Source organism: Arvicola amphibius, chromosome 18, assembly GCF_903992535.2.
Source record: "Arvicola amphibius chromosome 18, mArvAmp1.2, whole genome shotgun sequence".
In the NCBI taxonomy this organism is placed as follows: Eukaryota; Metazoa; Chordata; class Mammalia; order Rodentia; family Cricetidae; genus Arvicola; species Arvicola amphibius.
Window position 1 is genome coordinate 13,622,806 of NC_052064.1, and position 13,105 is coordinate 13,635,910.

The following is a 13,105-nucleotide window of genomic DNA, read 5'->3' on the forward strand; positions in this document are numbered from 1 at the left end:
TCAATAATGATCTATTATTAGGACAGGTCACTAACTTTGTCTACCTACAGAATCTAGTACAATATTTCTAGAAAGTGTGTGTGTGTGTGTGTGTGTGTGTGAGAGAGAGAGAGAGAGAGAGAGAGAGAGAGAGAGAGAGAGAGAGAGAGAGAGAGAGAGAGAGAGAATGAACTACTAACAAAGGGACAAATTGTTGCTATGGCTCTACACATATTTAAATACTTAGTTGAGCAGTATGTGTTTAGCGTATTACTATTTTTCATTTGATTAAAAATTTTGACCATTTTACTTTTTGCTTTTTTTCTGTGTGTTTGTGTGCATGTGTCTTTGTGAGTATGTGTGCCCATGTGTGTGCTGGTATGAATTTATTTGTATGTGTGCATGTACACACATGCATAAATGTGTGGAGGTTGAGAGATGTACGTCTGATGTCTTCCTTAAAAATTTTCAGACTCACTTTTTGGAATGGTCTGTCACTTAACGCAGAATTTACCCATTTGACTAAACTGACTAAGCAGCAAGGGGCACAGGATCCCCATCCCTGCCGTCCCTGCTCTGGGATGTGTGAGTACTGGGAACTCAGGACCTGCACTTGAGTAGCAACTGCTTTTATGGACCAAACATCTTCTTAGCCCCTTATGGTTTTCTAACCAAAGATTTAAAAATTAATTTTTGAGTTGTTTCAACTTTACATGTGCTTGTACGTTTTTGTATTTATCTGAACACTTTTGTGTCCCCACTTCCCTGCTACATACTCTAAATCTTATTTTGTTTTTAACAGGTGCTAATAAATACTTTTTCATCAGTTTTTGGTTTTGCCTTTATTCCCCTAATAACCGACTTTTCTGGTTGTATTCTTTATCTTAAGTGAATTTCTTCAAAAATATTCCACAGACTGTAAAACTCATCACAGGTCTAGAAATAGTTATCTTAGTAATGTATGTGATATATGTACGGGTTGTAACTTCTTAAAAACTGTGTTTCTAGATTTCTGAAATTCAGTGAATACCTATGCTTGTCCAAATGGCTTTCTCTCTGTTAAAAAAAAAAAGCAATGATAATAAAAGTATATTCTGACAAGGAAGTAAGCATGAAAACTGCTTATCTGTTCTGAGGAGTTACCATCTTCACAGGTGGCTTTGTTTGGAAACATGCTGTCTCGGTGTAGACTTCGTATAGATTATATATGAACATTTTCTAGGTGTATTTGTGTAAAGTACAGTGTGGGATTTTCCGGTTTTGTTACAGGGCTACTGATTTGATAAGAAAACAAAGTCTATGTGGAGCATCACCTCTTAGAAGTGCCTCTCTGGTTCCAGGGTGAAATCACAAGTATACTAGTGGCCTACATTTCCTATACCAAGAAAATTGATTTTTCTTTTGTGTCTAGGGAAAACCATTTTGGGGATACTTGCCACAATGTGATGAATGGCACTATAAACACATTCTACAACTTCAGAAGGGACAATACTGACTTAAAATAGTTTGCTCCATGCAATTCAACTCAATTTCCTTAATATTATAGTTAGTTTTGTAGAGGTCTTTCTCCCCATGGTTCCCTTTGTCTGCACGGATGTCTGTGTGTAGTCTGATGACCAACTAGGTAGAGAGGCAGCAGCACTTTGTGCTTTTGGCTGCTGATTCACCTCACTCAGAGTCATCCACTGCCGGATTTGCCAAGTGTACCCTGGAAGGTAGTTCCTAGCCATTTGCTCTTCTACTGTCTAGCAAAGCTTGCATTTCACTGCCTGGGACTGGGAGAAACAATTAAGTGGGAGGGCGAGGCTACCGAGATATTTGCTGGAGAATCTTAAAGAAGCCTACACAAGGATGTCTGGGAACCAGATTTTAAGTGAACAAAATAAAATCTTGTTTCCCCCCTCCTCGTGGTTATTTCAGGCTTTTTATTTTTAAAGTAATCTTCACATATGGTTCTTCCATTTAAGCCTACATATATTTTATGTTGGTATATGCATGATGTGAGCTTACTTTTCATGATACAGAACACTGAATAATGTATTCTTAATTCTGGCCTTTTTAGTTTGTATCAATATGAAGGGACCACTGCAAATTCTAACGGAATTGCTATGCTGTGTTCACACTCAACTAACTCCCATACACCACTGCATTCTCAGCACATTCCATTAATTATGGAAATCACTTTCATCTCAGTAGTTGAGTTTGCATGACAACAGCTTCTATTGGAGCATCTGACCAGCATGTCACAAGATGCTCTTGCAGTGTGGGTGGTGACAGGGCTCTGTTGACAACAAATCCGCAATGAAAATTTCTCGCAAATGTGCAACCACTCAGAGCTTACTTAGACAAGATCATCTGCATATTCACGTAGGTCGCTAGTGTCAGCAAAGACAATTTCCTCTCTTAGGGTAACCAGATAGATTGTGAGGACATATAGTCCCACAAATACCTGCAAATGGTCATATATAATATATATATTATTGAGCAAATATTTGGATATAGAATTGGTACCATGTGCTCTCTTATATAAGCATGCATTTTTACAAGTCCTATATAAATGTTGCGTTATGACCTTAAATTATACAAGAGGGTGGAGTAGCTCAGAGAAGTATATGATACGGAGCTAGCAATAAGGTAAATCAAAATCATGGAAGAATAGGCCAAATGCCACAAAATTCTTAAGAGAGAGAAGCATTACAATATGAAATGGTGTTTCAATAAAAATCTGGAAGAAATCATTACATGAGCCATTTAAAATCACACTGGACTAAAGCACTCCAAAATGTAGTAACTCTGTAGGGTCCTAGCCTACATTAGAGGTGGCAGGAGGAAGATGATCTAATGGTTTGTGTGGTCTCAGTTACTATGACTGTATTCATTTTGTGTGCTTCTCAGTGAATAATCTTCTATCATTTTACACTGCTTCTTGAAAGCAATTTCACCAAAGTCATCTAATGTAGAATTGGGTACATTCAGCAGAATCTCAAAAGAAGTGGGAATGAACAGTCAACTTAGCATAAAACAGAAAAGAGAGACAATTGTGTGTAAACATCAACCCCCTTTTAGGAACTGACTCTGGAGAAGACAAGTTTTGACTCTATAGCTGTGGTCCTATTCTGCCCTGTGGAAATGTAACCTGCCTTCCTCTTTTATCCACAGAAATTAGATATTTTTCTTTTTTTGAGTGTCTTCTTGGGATGATATTGAGAACAGAAAACAAACTGAAACATTTCATCCATAAGCCACTAGGCTATATCTTGATAGCTACTAGCTAGAGCCCTCAAAAGATCATGGCTCATTTCAGAACCTATGATTACTAGAATGAACACAAAGAAGGGATCATTTAACTTGAAATAAAGTTAGAGTTGAAAGAAGAGGAGACTATTCCCGCTGAAGTTGTAAGTTATTATTGCTGTGAATCTTACAGAGCTAGAGATTCCGCGACTAAATGTGTGTTTCTGATTGATCACCTGTCATGCAGTAGAGATGTGAGACAGGAGACCTTTCAATGCCCTGGCTCTTTCCTTCAACATAGATATTAATTCTAACCTTAAAAACTCACCTTTTTGTGTCATCTTTGTATTTGTTTAGCTTACCAATTTTAATGGCAATGACATTAAATCAGAAGTGTTGTTGATGTTGGGCAATGTTGAAATAAGTAACAAGGGTTATACTTTTTCCCATATGTACACTATGACTTTTAAAAGGTAGCCATTGTACACAAATGAGTGAGTCACATAGGGTATCACAGTATATATTTTTATTATTTATAAAATCTGCAGCCTATCCACACATTTTCTTAATGTACTGATGGCATATAACCGAAAAATATTAAATAGAGGAGCAGGTCTTTCCTTTGTGCACTGGCAGATGTTAGTTTTTATGCATTAAGTTTCACAATTTATTGGTAAGGTTACACTTACAGAGGTAGATGTTTGCATTATTTTTGGGGGGTGAGTAGGTTGGACTTCAGACAAAGTTGTCTCGTCATATTGTTTTAGGCCCTATGAGTGTAGATACAGTTTTCTTTGTTGCATGTGTGCTGGAATACATCCCAAAATTTCTTCTTGAGTCATTTTGCATCCATGAGCTCTTCACGTATCACTTAGCATATAAATACTTCAAGAGAGCCCAGGGCTTGCCTATTCAAAGTATCCTTGTGCTCTTGTTTGGAAAATCAGAATCTAAAGGGGTGGGCACCTCAAACCTACAGGTGTGGAGAACCTTCAAAAACATACGACATTGCTATAACAAAGAGGAAAAATGCCACCTTACTAAGGTCTGCTGCACATTAGCTTCAAGATTGTCAAATTATGTCGGGTTGGTTTTAGAAAAAGAAAAGGCAAATAACAGTACAGAACCCTAATCAGTTTCCTCACTCCCTTTGGTAGGGATTGTTATCCACAGGCGTCTAGTGTACTGGAAATCTGGCTGTTTCGAGTAATGCTGGCATCCAATACACTTATATACACAATAGCATCAAGCAACAACCTCAAACTGTGATCGGATAAACCAAAGTCAGTCTAGAAACTAAGACAGGTAAATGAATGTGTCCAAAAGAATGGCATAACCCACACCCACTCCTAAACAAAGTAGCCAAATGAGCACTTCTGGAGGCCAGGAGCACAAAGAAATTCAAGCAAAGAAACTCTAAGTAACCAGCTAATCTCAACTCACAAAAATCTTAACGTGCAATGTACCAATGAATGAATACATCGGGTATGTATACATTCAGGGTATCTATAAACATTTATTACTGTTTGAACAAGAGTAGAGATAGTATACAAGTTCATTAATTGAATCGGTGACCACACATCTTGAGAAAGGTGGAGTTTTATTTGTCTTCAGAATTTGCAGTACTCTAAGATATTTTGAAAGAAGGTGTTCACCCCTTCAATCCATCTTTTAGAGACAATTGCATGTTCGTTACCTCTTGCAGGAACTAGAAGGAGATCTAAGGGAAATTCCTAAGAAAACAGCTTATTGGATATATCACCTAGTCTATTTTTGGACCGCGGATCTCCCGCCCTCTCCGAGTTATCTTACTGTCAGATAAGAAAATGGAACAGGATCAATGGGAAGATAGGCTTTGAGTCTGGTTCCTACCCCCCTCCCCTCTTCAAGTCAAAAAAGAGCAAAGGGTAGCGAGTTAGGAGTGATTTCCAAGCATTCTTCCCTGGGGGTGAACTCCTGTCTGCCCCTGTCTGCGGAGCTCATCCTGGCAGCATTTGGGTCCTGCTGACCGCTACCCACCTCGCCTGGCAAGCTCCACACCCACATGGAGCTACCAGGTGTCAGCCGCTTATCACACAGTTCCTGTGCACAAAGCCTTATAAACCCCCAACCAAGCAAAGGAATCTTGAGCCCGGCGCAGAGCTGGATGGAGGCGGTTGGCGAATGAGACCTATCCCTCTAATTAGTCCCTGTGCCTCTCGTTCCTTAGTAGCAGATCTATGCTCCGAAATTGGCCTCTTCCTGGAGGGACAGTAGCGCGCGCGCACACACAAACTCTCACGCACACCCACATTGCGCCGGTGACCCACGTTTTCCACCCCTGGCAGGTATGTAGAGACCGGTCCATGCTCTGCCTCAACTTTCCCCGATTTGCCTGCCCCACGCCGTACCCGAGCTCCTGCGCCCTCGCTGGGCGCCCTCCAGAGGGACACATCTCCCTCTGGGCTTCTTACCTCTCACCGTCAACTCCTGGCAGGAACTGGAGCTGACCGCGGTGGTAGAGGCGGTGAGCCTGCACCCAAGCTCCGGCTCATGGTTGGTCCTCTTCATCCGACACAAAAGAGGGAGCTTGCTGCCTTTGTCCTTTCTAAATCCAAGGGAGAACTTATTTTGCCCCTGAAATGGCCAACTTGTACGCGAAGCTTCCTGTCACAGTGCCCCCTGCCCCCGCCCCCGCCCGGCTGCGCGCTGGACCACTGCCCGGTGGCCCAGCATCCAGGCCTCCGAGTCAAGGAGGAGTGGGAAAAGGGAGGGCTGGAGGAGAAGTGCGGGAGGAGGTTGGCAAGAAGGGTACCCAGTGGTCTTCTGCAGAAGGGAGGGGAGCTTCAGAGCCCAGTCGCCTTCCTCCCCTTTGCAGCCAAACCCACTTCCTAGGCTGAGAAGCAACTTTCCTTCACCTTGGCCAGGCTGAAACAGTCTAACTGGGACTCAGGCAGAGAGGCACGGACCTTCTGACATCCTCTCCTCATTCTCTTTCTCCTTTTCCTCCCCCCTCCTTCCCTCCGTTTATAGGGGTGTATCTGCAGAGTCTTCCGTGAGCTACTGTACCTAGACCCGAGGGTTACAATACGGAAAGCCTGGCTGGGTTTCTGGCTTCTCTGCCTCAAGGTTTGCAGCTCTTAGGCAATGCATGCAAAGGTCGGCGAATTTCGGAGCAGTGGCGTGAAGGGGCGTGGGGAGGTAGAGAGGGAGGTGGCTCCAAGTTTGAAGCTCTGCTAAGGCTGATGGCACGCGGGTGGGCAGGGACCCACAGTCATTCCTAGTAAGAACTCTCCTGTGGTTCCTGTATAAGGGGCTGACCACACTTGAAGGAGACCGCGAAAGAGGGAGCAGGGTGAGCGAGTCAACCGGGGAGGCCGGTACGCATCTCTGCCCCACACGCGGTTCAACAGCACATTGCGAGCCCCTGGGGAGGCTTGTGCAGCACAATCTCTGGGTCAGCAGGGAGGGAGACGCTCCTGTTTCCTAGCAACGCTCATCAATCTTCTCGGGATGGCTCCCTCTGAAGGAATTCGATTGGACAGCCCCTTGAGAGAAGCCACGCCCCTTCAAGGATGCTGGGCTGCTGCTTTTTCGCATTCTCCCAAATTTCTTAGGCAGAAAAAGATTCTCGGGAAGTGCTGAGATAATCTCTTCTTTCTGATCCTCCGGTGCCACCACACTGCCTCTCTGGAGCCACCCCTCGTTACTCCCCCATTAATATTTCTCTAGCCCTACTTCGTGTTTAGCAGGATCTTCACACAAACCTTTTCTCTCCTTTGAAAATTGAATAAATAAGCACCTTAAATCGGTGACGTAGGCACAAAGGAGAAAAAAGCACACGGAAAAAGCTTTAATAGGCTGCAAACTACAGATAGTATCGTAAAGGAGAAAACCCCCAGGTTTCCATTCTTTGATTTAGAAATGCTTTACGTTCAATATCAAAACTGCAATTTCATTAATTTTTTCCATCCCGATGTCCTAACTTCGTATTAACCAAGGACCGAGTTATATGAAGCCAGACACAATTAAACAGAATGCTTCAAATGCTACATTATCCTTTGCTATTTAATGCGAAGTTGTTAAGCAACTGCGTTCTTTTATAATCCAGCAAGAACATTTCAACTACAGAAATACCCCAGCACTGGTTCTCAGAGAAGAATGCTGATATTTAAAAGACACACAAGCTTATTATAGTTCATTGTGCATGTCACAAAGTCTAAAAACTTAGAGATATTAAAATATATACGAAACGCTATTATACAGTGAAACATTTGAAGTGCCTGTTCTAAGTGGCCTTTTATTCCTGAGACGCAGTAGAATTGGCCAAAAGAAAAGAAAATGGCTTTTCCTTTGTGATTCATTACCAGTTACTTAACATGTGACATTCAGCACAAACCTATCAGACCTCGGTGAGACAACTTTAAATTATTTCTGCGTAATAGACTCATGCACATCAAGGAGCAAACACGTGAACAACGGTGGAGATAAAAATCTGCACACTGTTAGGAAGCCATCGTGGCAGATTTTGGTCCCTTCCGGAACGTTCCAGAATGGATCATGACACATTTGTAAGACCTTATCATAATCGGTTGATAATAAGAGTAGCCGAGATCCAATGTTTTTATCTCATTAAAAAGGAAAAGTTGTGCCTGCAAAAGAGAAGAGCTGGTGAGTGGACTGGTGGCCTCTCTGGAGCCTGTTTTCAGGTTGCACACCACATTAGGGTCTACAATGAGCCAGCCGAGGCTGAGAGAGTGAAGCACATTACCAATCTGGTATCAATTTGGTTTTATGGGACAGCCGTCTCCTTCCCCATCCCGGTAACCCACAAAGAAAGGATGAATGAAGAGTATGCTGAAATTATTTGATACACATTATTTGAATTTGATTTCTTATTTTTCACCTTTCCGAACTGACATGCTTCTAACATTGGACTTAAAAAAAAAAGAGAATATCTCAGCTTTGCATCTTTAAACTAGGAGAAATTGCTCATATCTTAAATTATGTCAAAACTTAGTCCTTTCAAGTAGCCCATAAATATTAATTATGACTATTAGTCTTTGGCTTATAGTTAACTGCTGACATTTGAACTGGTGAGCATATAGAATACTTAATTGAAAGCAAATTAGTCTTGAACTTTAATGCTTCCTTCATGATTTCAAAAAGATGATTTCCTTGTATGTGACTTAGCTTTCAAGGTTTATGTATTGCTGTATGAATTTTAAGAATTAAAACCCTCAAAGGATAGAGCTAACCAGAAACTCCTGACTAGATGACATGGTGATAAAAAAATAAATAAATTCTTTATCTTCTCCCATTCTCACGTATTCTTCTGGGCTCCAGTTTTAATCAATTATCATCCATCTTAAGTATGTCTGGTTTGACATTTTAATATTTATCCAGTCTTTTCCAAGTCAAACACATATGTTTAGCATTCCAGCCACTCTTTCTAGGATATATTGTTTTACTAATTTGTTTAAACTTTACTAATTTCTGTTTATTTGTTTGGATGATTATTCATGTTTAATCATGATATTTCTCCCTATGACACTTCACAGTTAGCATGGTGCTTTCTTGTAGAGTGTTGATTTAAATATGGTACATAAAGTATACCATCTTTTCAAGTAATACCCAAGTGGTCAGCTTATCATTTTTAATTAAAGGCTTTCCTGTGCCCTCTTGACCTTTATCTACCATTACTAGCATTCCGACATGCCAAATCTCTAGGGACTCAACCGTTTCATTGTGATTTCTGTGTCAGTCAGGAATGTGTAGCTCGTTTGGGCATGTGTGGTGATAAGTTATCCAGCTCATACAGCGCAATGCCAGCTCATGACTGACATCTGGTTGTATTTCTCCTTCTCACATCACTTCCCAAAAAGATTAGGTTTGGATTTGTCATATGGCTGCCTGATCTTCCTGACCACTTGGCTTACTGATTGCCTCAGCCCTCATTCGTTTGCTCCATCTGCACAGTGAATGTTACCTTTCTTTGCAGAACTTTTTAAACCCATGGTAATACTGGTAATACATGGTAATACTGGTGAAAAAAATATTCTCTCACACACCATATGCTTGTGTGTGTATATATGTTTACATATATGTCTACATATACACACATACGTGCACATATATGTATAAGTATGTACACACACACACACACACACACACATATATATATATGTATATATTTACTTATAGGCTTCTGGATTTACTTAGAGGCATTCCTCATTTTTCACCCTTTCCCAAAATGTTCCAACTCCTTACCTTATCCCTGAATTTTATTTTTGATTATTATTACATAATATGAACGTGAAAATATCCTAGTCCTTGTTTTGACTTTGATTACGCGGTAAAGGAATGCCAAGATTCCCATATTACTAAGTGAGAGTTGTCAGGTGTCCTGTCTTGGATTACAGTGGAGCAACCTGAATCTTCTGGGAAAGAATAAAAATCCAGGCAATGGAGAGGAGTAGGGAATGGTAGTTGATAGATTTAGGGGTATTCTAAACACAGAGTTTGAAAACGCAATAATAGGGTCTTACTCTCTAGGAAATCATTGGGTATGTATCCCTAGAATTAGGGGTACAGTAGACTGCTTTGTGTTTCACTAAAGAGGAATGTAAAATGCTCTCGGCGGGCTGAAGGAGAATATGGAGACTACGAGATTGAGTTCCAGAGCTCTGTATGCTGGCGATGCATTCACCTATTCCTTCCAGAAGAGCATGTTGGGAAGTCTGGATCCCATAGATAGTCTGTGCAGGGTACAGGGCTGTAGTTGTTCAGCCTCCCAGGCTGTGCAGAGTGTCCCGGACTGTACAGAGTGTCCTGGGCTGTGCAGAGTGTCCCGGGCTGTGCAGAGTGTCCCGGACTGTACAGAGTGTCCTAGGCTGTACAGATTGTTTCAGGCTGTACAGAGTGTTCTGGGCTGTACAGAGTGTCCTAGGCTGTGCAGAGTGTCCCGGACTGTACAGAGTGTCCTGTGCTGTGCAGAGTGTCCCGGACTGTACAGAGTGTTTCAGGCTGTACAGAGTGTCCTAGGCTGTACAGAGTGTTTCAGGCTATACAGAGTGTTCCGGGCTGTACAGAGTGTCCTGGGCTGTACAGAGTGTCCTAGGCTGTACATACAGAGTGTCCCAGGCTGTAAAGAGTTGTCTAGGCTGTACATAGAGTGTCCCAGGCTGTACATACAGAGTGTCCCAGGCTGTACATACAGAGTGTCCCAGGCTGTACAAAGTGTTCTAGGCTGTACATACAGAGTGTCCCAGGCTGTACAGAGTGTTCTAGGCTGTACATACAGAATGTCCCAGGCTGTACAAAGTGTCTCAGGCTGCACTTACAGAGTGTCCCAGGCTGTACAGAGTGTTCTAGGCTGTACATACAGAGTGTCCCAGGCTGTACATAGAGTGTCCCAGACTGTACATACAGAGTGTCCCAGGCTATACAGAGTGTCCCAGGCTGTACAGAGTGTCCCAGGCTGTACATATAGAGTGTCCCAGGCTGTACAGAGTGTCCTGGGCTGTACAGAGTGTCCCGGGATGTACAGAGTGTCCCAGGCTGTACAGATTCTCTCAAGCTGTAGAGTGTCCGGGGCTGTACAGAAGCCCTCAGGTTATATAGAACCTTCTAGGTTGTGCTCTGCACAAAGGTGCCAGACTGAGGACTACGAAAGTTGTTTTCTAAGGCTCACCTTTTGTTAACCTACTTGAGCCTGGTGGGAGGTCTCCTGTTTGTTCTCTACTAATCTGGAGGGGGTCTCCTTTAAACATTCATTTAAAGGACTTTAAGAGACGCCTGCCAGTGAAGTGGGTAGGGTATAAGTGCCCAGTAGTGAATGGTTCATCAGAATCAGGTCCAATCCAGCAGTGAGGGATTTCCAGAGCTAGACAGTCTTCAAAGGACTGATCAATTGGCGTCAGGAAACTCAGCTCTGAACACCTCCAATCTAGCAGCAATGCTAGATCCGTTCTGGACAAAGCTGACTTTACTTGGCCATGCACACTTTGTAACTTTGACTTCTTCATCTCACAGGCATTAAAAAATGTGGACTAATGACTGAGGCAGAGAGAGCATCCTAAACCTGGATGGACAAAAAGAAGGGCCTGTTGGGCCCTGCTGCAGGCTTCCTTGTGCTGTCCTCTGGGACTGATGGAGCGGAAAGCCTTCGGCTCCCACAGGCGTCGGTGATGGATCTTGCTCTGCCTTAGATGTTATCCCATCTAAGTCCCAGTCTGTCTCGCACATAATAAAATGAAGGAAGGAAATTTTATCTGGACTTCGTGAAGGTCAAAGTGCTGTGCTCACTGTATATTCAAGGAGGTATGAACAGGTTTCATTGGCGAGATATAGAAAATCAATGACGGGGGACAAAAGCAGTTTTTGAAGTGCTTTGTGAGACTCCCTTGTCAGGCACAGCTGATCAGCAGTTTGGATGTGGTGTGTGTGTGTGTGTGTGTGTGTGTGTGTGTATCCAGTGCTTGCCTTTCCCCTTATTTGAGACAGAGTATTTTGTTATTCCAGCGCTCCCTACCTCAGACTAGTTGGCCCCAAGATTCCCAGGATTCTCTTATCTCTGTCTCCCATCTTGCTCTGGGATTACAGATGTTCACGACTCTGGTTTCATCTGTGTTCTGGGCATTTAAACTTAGATCTGCATGCAAGTTTACTACCAAGCCAATTCTCTTTCATTTCTGTCCTTAATTCTCACAGGGAAGAAAAAGAGCCTGGGTATTTATTATGGTTTTGATTTCCATTAGTCTTAAATGTTATACAGTAACAGCTGAAATACAATAGGTTACAAATTTAAATGCTTAAATATTAAAATATTTTCCTTGAGAAACGTTTGCTTTGAAGCTTCATTTATTTTGCTCTTTTTGTGTTTGTATGTGTATATAGTGTGTTTCCATGTGTGTATACATGTTCACATGTATGTGGACATTTGTTTGAGGACATGTGAAAGTAAGAAATTGACTCTGAATGCCTTCTTTGATCTCTATCTACTTTATATATTGAGAGTCGAGTGTCTCACTTGAACTGACAGATTGACGATTCAGGTAGTCTAGTTAAGCAGTTCATCCTGTGGAACCCTGAGCCTTCGTTATGAGATTATGGGCTGGCCACCATTTCCACCCAGCGTTTATGTGGTTGCTGGGGATCCACACTCCTCAGATGTGCTCAGCGAGTGATTTATCCACGGAGCCATCTCCACAGTTTTAGGTTTGATCATCAACAATTAATAAAACTAATCCATTTCTTTGTACCGCTGATCAGGAGCAATTGGAATGCTTGTCTTCCACATACAAACTGAGCGCTTCACGAGGGCAGTCACTGTGGCTATGGTGTTTCCTCTTATTTCTCTGTTGCTTGTGGAAATATGTTATATTTATATCTTTGCATTTTGTGTGTGTGTGTGTGTGTGTGTGTGTGTGTGAAAGAAACGGTGGGAAGGGAACACTATCCCAATAGACTGTTGTTGAGTTAATGAACAAAGTTTCAAAAATTAAAATCTCACCTTGTCTTATCTATTATGTCTGATCAAATTGAGTTCAAACCTCATAGATACTTGAGGAGGAGGATGTATGGAAGGAATTTAGACGTAATAATCTAGTTCACTAGACTGGAAGCTTCACTAGGGGAGTGAGTGTTGGTGCCATTCACCTGTCTTGAGTGCTTGAAACTGCGTGGCATGCTCTAGATCTTAGTGGGCACCCGAAGAAGAGGGAAAAAGGACTCTTGTCTCAGATATATGTTGTTATGATCTGCAAACTATTTTTAGTTGTAAGTTTATTTACATAAATCCTTTGGTGAGTGAGAGTGGGTATGAGGATCTGCAGAAGCTTGTGGGTATTGTAAATGAGTTAAAACCACATCCTCAGGCATGATTTGAGGAAATTAATCTGTACAGATAGTG